Genomic DNA, 7,891 nt, shown 5'->3' on the forward strand with positions numbered 1-7,891 from the left:
AAAACTTGCCTACTACCCTTTGGGGAAGAGACCTTTTGTCACAAATGAATCTGATTATGTGTAGCCCTAACGAAATTGCCTCTAGGCAAAAGATAGAGCAAGAATCTTTGCCTGCTCAGGGGCTTGGGAAAGAAGGGCAAGGCACTAGAAAGTTTAAAAGCCCCCAGCCAAACCCTAACTCTAGAAGTCTGGGGCATTTTCAGTAATGGCCACTATCTTGCCTGCATCCCACGCCGATAAAATTCAGTGGCTTAATGATAATCCTGTGTGGGTTGATCAGTGGTCCTTATCTAAAGAAAAAGTGGAAGCTGCCTCTTTGCTAGTGCAGGAACAATTGAAGGCGGGACATTTAAGAGAGTCTCTATCTCCATGGAATACCTCAATATTTGTTATTAAGAAAAAATCCAGTAAATGGAGATTGCTACAAGATTTATGAAAGGTTAATGAAACTATGTTGCCCATGGGGACGTTACAAGCTGGTCTTCCATCTCCCGTGGCTATTCCTAAAGGATTTCATAAAATAGTCATAGATTTAAAAGATTGTTTCTTTACTATTCCATTGCATCCTGAGGATTGCAAAAGATTTGCTTTCAGTGTTCCTTCTATTAACTTCATGGAACCTATAAAAAGATATCAATGGATAGTTCTTCCTCAGGGCATGGCTAACAGTCCTGCCTTATGTCAGAAGTTTGTGGCACAGGCAATTCAGCCTGTAAGACAAAAGTGGCCAGATATTTACTTTATCCATTTCACAGATGATTTTCTAATTGCAGGAAAAAATCCTCAGACTTTGCTTTTATGTTTTAAAGATTTACAGCAAGCTTTAGCTGCTAAAGGATTGCAAATAGCACCAGAGAAGGTACAGACCCAGGATCCGTATAATTATCTGGGTTTTAAACTTACAGACCAAGCAATTTTCTCCCAGAAAATAATTATCCGCAGGGACAATTTAAAAACTTTAAATGATTTTCAGAAGTTATTGGGTGACATTAACTGGCTTCGGCCATATTTAAAGCTTACTACAGGAGAATTACGACCTTTATTTGATATTCTAAAGGGGAATGCTGATCCTACATCCCTTAGATTATTAAGTTCAGAAGGACTTTTGGCTTTACAGACAGTGGAGAAAGCTATTGAAAATCAATTTGTTACTTATATAGATTATTCTTTACCTTTGCATCTGCTAATTTTTAATACGACTCATTCGCCTACAGGTTTAGTATGGCAAAAGGCTCCTCTGATGTGGATTCATTTGAGGGTGTCTTCAAGGCATAATATCTTGCCATACTATGAGGCAGTAGCCCAAGTAATTGTGCTTGGAAGAAAGCAGGCGTTAACTTATTTTGGCAAAGAACCAGATGTTATTATTCAGCCTTATAATGTAGATCAAGATGCTTGGTTAGAACAGCATAGCACAGATTGGTTGCTTGCTCAAATAGGCTTTGAAGGGACTATAGATAACCAATATCCTCAAGACAAATTGATAAAGCTTTTAAATATGCATGAGGTTGTATTTCCTAAAATGACATCATTACTGCTGTTGCATAATGCTCTTTTAATTTTCACAGACGGCTCTTCCAAAGGAAGAGCCAGATATCTTATTAATAATCAACGGGTGGTCATAGAGACCCCTGGGCTTTCTGCTCAGTTATCAGAACTGACAGTGGTGTTGTGTGTCTTTCAATCTATAGATAGTACTTTTAATCTCTTTACTGACAGTGCTTATGTTGCATTTTCTATACCACAATTAGAAACCTGTGGCACATTTAATTTTAATACACCAGCTGGATCCTTATTTTCACAATTGCAAAGTATCATTCTTGCCAGGAAAAATCCCTTTTATATTGGCCATATACGAGCTCACTCAGGTCTTCCTGGACCTTTGGCTCAGGGTAATGAGTGCATTGACAAGGCTCTCATAGGAGAGGCCTTAGTTTTAGAACCTGTAGAAATGGCTAGATGTGATCATGATAAATTTCATCTTTCTAGCCATACGTTAAGGCTCCGTCATAAGATCACAAAGGAGCAAGCAAGAATGATTGTAAAACAATGCCCTAATTGTCTTACTTTAGCACTAGTCCCCCACTTAGGGGTTAATCCACGTGGCCTTATGCCCAATCAAATTTGGCAAATGGATGTAACTCACTATGCAGAATTTGGAAAATTAAAATTTATACATGTTTGCATTGATATGTGCTCAGGACTCCTTTTTGCCTCCCTGCATTCGGGAGAAGCCTCTAAAAATGTAATCGATCATTGTTTACAAGCCTTTAATAACATGGGATTACCCAAGGTCATTAAGACAGACAATGGACCAGCCTATTCTGGTAAGAACTTTATCTCATTTTGCAAGGAATTTAATATTAAACTTAAAACTGGAATTCCTTATAACCCAATGGGTCAAGGAATTGTAGAGCGTGCTCACCGCACCCTTAAAAACTGGCTTCTTAAAACAAAGAAGGGGAATCTATACCCCCTCCCCCCAGGTCTCCCAAAGCACATCTTGCCTTCGTCTTATTTGTTTTAAATTTTCTCCAAACGGATGCTAAAGGTCAGTCTGCAGCAGACCGACATCGGCACCCAGCTACTTCCAATTCCTACACCATGGTTAAGTGGCGGAACCCTTTAACTAATACATGGAATGGTCCAGACCCCATTTTAATCTGGGGGAGATGGTCCATCTGTATTTTCTCTCAAGGAGAAGATGGGGCACGATGGCTGCCAGAGAGATTGGTGAGACAGGTAAACACACTCTAAAGCTGCTGGTAAGTATAATTAATTCTCAAAGGCTTTCCCTAAGCCGCTTCCCACTTACTTGGAAAGAAAGGTTCCTTTGTGTTCTTGCAGTTAAGTTGCAAGCCAGGCCTCTTGCCTGAAGTCACAAATTTTCAATCAAATTAAACGTCTTGGGCCTTCCGATACTGACCAAACAGGTTTTTTCTCTTAATCTCCTTTTGTATTTCAAGCAGATAACACTCAGAAGATAAGCCCCTCCAGCAATGGCCGCCAGGACGAGGATGAGTGGTTATAATAGCCAGCCAGCCAGCTCGTATCCACAGAGCATTTACTTTACCAGTGGATCCTCAAAAAGGAGGCTACATAGTATTCGGAACTATGCATGTTTGTTAATATAACAAACATGGGCATCAGTTTGAGGTGTGAGGCGAGGCACTGCAAGGGAAAAGGAAAAAATCCTGTCTCCGAATTTCCCTGAAAAGCACGTCCAGCTGCGTGGGGGTTGACATTAAGAGACTGTCCTTAAATTATTAAGGCAGTCTATTTCCCCTCCCCTGAAAAAGATGTCGTTAATGTTTAAGGGGGTTGGACCTCTGTTTTCCCTCACTGGTGAAGGCCCATCGTCCATTGGACAAATATACTTATATCCACTGAGTTGTTAAAAATTAATAATTAAGGGGGAATTGTCCCTTCCTCCTCAGCATTGAGCCAGCTGGCAGCCCCCACTCTTCTGCTGGGTTATCTCCGGCCTTTGTTCCTTGGAACAATAAGGCGCTTTCACCTTGACTACCAAGACGGCCTCAAGGCGGTCTCACCTGGAAGCCAGCAAAGACCCCGCCAGACTGGAAGCAGGCGACCCGCTGAGAATTGGAGCCAAGGAGTTCTTGGCCTGCCCTCTGATGTGATCACCTTCGGGGGGGGGGGGGCAGGGTTGTTTCCTAAAGACTATATATCTTGGTATAATAATATTAAAGTCAGTCCTGACCGGCAACTGTCGCCTCGACTCATCTCTCTCTCGCCCCCTTCCCATCACCCCCAGAATTCTCTTCCAGATACTCCGGTTCGCATGTGGCCGCGGGCGGCTACAGGATTGTCCACTGCAAATCCCACCAGATGGATGACTCTATTGTATCTAAGGGAAACAACCAAGCTGATGAGGCATCTAGAGCTGCGGCCCTTAGGGGGCTAAACTCATCTTACCTTCCCCAAGACATCCTTATACTACAACCCACATCTCTACCTCCACCCCCTGACACTCACCAACCTCTATCCTATCTTCATCAACTCTTTCATCCTAACAGCTGAGCGTTATCTTCTTTTGTTAAGACCCACTTACAGCCTTCTCCTGAAGACTTACATTTCTTAAAATCTATCACTGCTTCTTGTAAAATCTGTCAGATTCCAACTCGAGATATCATGGTACCCCTTTCCCTACTCATCAGGCTAGAGGTTCCCTTCCTGGAACTGACTGGCAACTTGACTTTACCCATATGCCTACTGTCAACCGTGCCAAGTACCTCTTGGTCTTGGTGGACACCTTCCTGGGGTGTGTAGAAGCCTTTCCCACCACTAACAAAAGGGCTCAGACAGTCTCTGATCTCCTCCTCCGAGAGATCATTCCCCCGATTTGGTGTTCCAGCCTCCCTTTAGTCAGACAATGGTCCTGAATTTACTTCCCAGATCTCTCAGAGTCTATCTAAGGCCTTAAACATCCCTTGGCATTTTCACATTCCCTACCATCCTCAATCTTCAGGTAAGGTATAAAGAACTATTCGCTCTTTAAAAACCACTCTTGCTAAGCTATCATATAAACTTCACCTTGACTGGGTAAAACTCCTACCTCTGGCTCTTTTCAGGCTACGAACTCTCCCCAAGTGACCTCTTCTTATCTCACCTTTTGAACTCATGTATGGACATCCAGTTTTATCTCCTGGTCTTTCACTTAAATGCTCTCCCCTCCCAGACCACCTACTCACCCCATTGCTTTGCCACCTTCGCACTCTCCTATGGGACTTTGCTGACCACCATCTACCGCAGCCACAGACTGTCTCCTGTCCACTACCTGTCAACATTGGAGACAAATTCCCCTTATCCCCTCCAGATCATGGGCCCTTACCCCTCTCTCCCAAATTGCAGGGCCCTTTTAATATGATTCTTGTGATCCCTACAGCTGCTAAACTCGAAGGATTTTCTCATTGGGTCCATCTATCTCACCTTAAACCTTTCATCCCTCTACCTAAAAATGACTCTTCTTCATACACGTCAACCCTAACAGGACTGTGCTCTATTAAGCTCTGGAGGACATCGAGACCATCTACCTTGTCCCCAATTCCAGAACATAGGACTCCACTCTTGCAGCAGAGTTCAACCTCATTGGATTAGGCATGGATTTCTTGTCCTACCCCTGCTGTTCTTCGTTTCCATCCAGGGCAGTCCTTACATCTGGAGATTTGAGGTTCAAGGAACCCCCACAGATAACAGTCTTCCCCCCTTTCTTTTCCTTACTTCTTCCCGCCTACTACCCCTTTCCCCATCTTAAATAAAGTCCCACATGGAACTGTTTGGCCTGGTGTATCTCATTGCAACCCACATCTCCACCGCATCCCCATGGCCCATGCAGCGGGCAGACAGGTAACCTGTGCGGTGGTGTAGGCAGATGACCTATGTAGAAAAACCAACAGCAGGGTCAAAAATAACGAAGAGCCAAAGAAGGTCAAAAATAAGCCCAACATGGGATCCAGCTCAAGGGGTGGTCCCAAGGCCTGCCATTATTACTGAGGCTATGGAGCTCTCACAAAAAGGGACCTCACATGACTGCCCTCTAAAAGGCCCAACAAGCAGCTGAAAGAGTCAGATGCAGATATTTCCACCCAACCAATAGACAGAAGCTGCTGATCCCTGTGCTTGAATTAGTTGCAAGCTAGAAGAAGCTGGGGAAGAGGGCAACCCTTTGGAGGACCAGCAGTCTCCATTAACCTGGACCCAGGAAATCTCTCAGATACTGGGACACCACCCAGGTAGCATATATATGTTGATATGAGGTACCCAACACATATACAGCAGAGGACTGCCAGGTCTGGGTTCAGAGAGAGAAGATGCACCTAGCCCTCAAGAGACTAGAGGCTCCAGGAATTGGAAAGGTCTGGTGGGGTCAGGGGCTGGAGATTTTAGGCTATCCTTGTGGAGATGGGATTAAGGAGGAGGTATGGGATGGGAAACAGTCAGATGATGGACAGGGGGGGTAGGGGAGGATAAAAACTAGAGTGTAAAAAGAAAAAAGATGAACTGAAATAAAAAAAATAACAAAAGAAAAAATAATAAAATTAAAATAAACAAATATCTAAAAATTAATAGCAAAATTGCATTGTTAAACCTGAAAATTACAAGAAGAGAGTCCAAGACCATGAGTGCCCAATTAAAGCAAGTTTTATTTAATACTGGCCATAAAGATAAACACTGGCCAGGCCAATACTCAGAATTCCCAGAGAATTGTGCTAGTCAGGTGATCTTAAAGGCAGAACTCACAAAGCTATGGCACTTCCTGCTGATGTCCCATAAGGGGAAAACATACAGCCTGATGTACTTCCTGTCTATGCACACTCATGGCCAAGAATATCCTATGCAGCTGGGGCAACCAACTTTGCATACTGAAGTGAAATTAGATGACTTGTCATTTTTTATGAACAACAGTGCCAGCATACCAGGAAGTTGTCTGACCTTGGGCAGGTGGGGCTTCCAAGGTAACTTTAGCTCTAACAGTATGCTCTTTGCATATTTATTTTTCTATAAGGAAGATAAAAGGAACTTTTTCATGATAATTATGATGTGGGGAAAGACAAATACATTTCTTTTATGGTTCTTCAAAAAAATTATTGTTGATCCAATAAAATGTCTGAGACATGAAGTGAGCAGAAAAGGGAATTATTAACAAATGAAAGATAAGATGTTTATCTAAATTGGTAGAGATCAAGCTTCCTTCTAAATAATCTGTGCATAATGATAGACAAACGCCATGCTCAGCCCAACTCTGGAAAGCCACCCTTTGCAGTAACTAGAGAGCAGCAGTGGCTAGGTAAAGTGCTGAGAGTGCATGATGGTTGAAGGTTCAAACCGAAATAAGATATTTACACTGTGCCCTCAAATGGCCAGGGAACATCACAAGAAGGGACAGGAGGAATGAAGCAGGTGGTAATGAAATCATTCCTTCAGACCATGACAAGCCTTTGCAATCATGATCTAACAGGAGATAGGGCTGCCTGCACAGGGTCTCACAAGACTAGGCCTGAAAATCAGGGATCAGGAAGGGGCTCAAGGGACCTATACTTCCTAGGCTAACCACTGGCTGTTGAGGCTTTCTCAAAGAGAGGCTGTCACTATTTTCAGTTGTGTACCACTGATGAGCTCACTGGCCTCCAACATACAGTTCCCAATCCATGGACTTATAGATGGCCATAACTAAATTTAGATCACAAAGCAACAAAAAGACATGCATGTGGCAACCGGACTTGTAGGGAGGTGGGGGGAGGTGAATGGAAATGTGGTGAAACTAAGCAGAAGGCATTATGTATACTTTGTTATATATGTCCTCTCAAAGAACAAAATCAGTTAATTAAAATTTATATTGTTTTTGCTTCCCCAACAATGACCAGCAAAGTATGATATAGAAAAATAAGTTCTACTCCTGTATAGTAGGGATGGTTTGTATGTTTGCTTGTTTACTCTATTAACTTGACTTCATCAAATCTCCTTAAGTGTATCAGATGGTTTACAGTCTTGCATTTCAAGCTCAACTTACCTAGCTTTATATTTGTATCATTGTTGTTCAGATAACAGAGAGTATGGATAATAATTAATTTATTCTATCAAATTGAGGGACAACTTTAGAGTGACTGTACAATTTATTGTGATTTTATTTTATGACCCTATTCTATAGAAATAAAAGTCTGTATGCATGGTCAGGAAATTAACTGAAAATGGGAAGCAATGTATTATGTCTCAGGAAGAGAGGGTGCTATATACTTTATAATTTTCTGATCATTTTAACCATTACCAAACCAAAAAATAAAAAATAAAACCACTATTATATTACCTGGCAGCGTGTTTTCTGTACATGAACATTGACCTTTACCCAGTCACCAACGCTCTATCAGCTAAC

Source organism: Apodemus sylvaticus, chromosome 4 (genome assembly GCF_947179515.1).
Source record: "Apodemus sylvaticus chromosome 4, mApoSyl1.1, whole genome shotgun sequence".
Taxonomy (NCBI): domain Eukaryota; kingdom Metazoa; phylum Chordata; class Mammalia; order Rodentia; family Muridae; genus Apodemus; species Apodemus sylvaticus.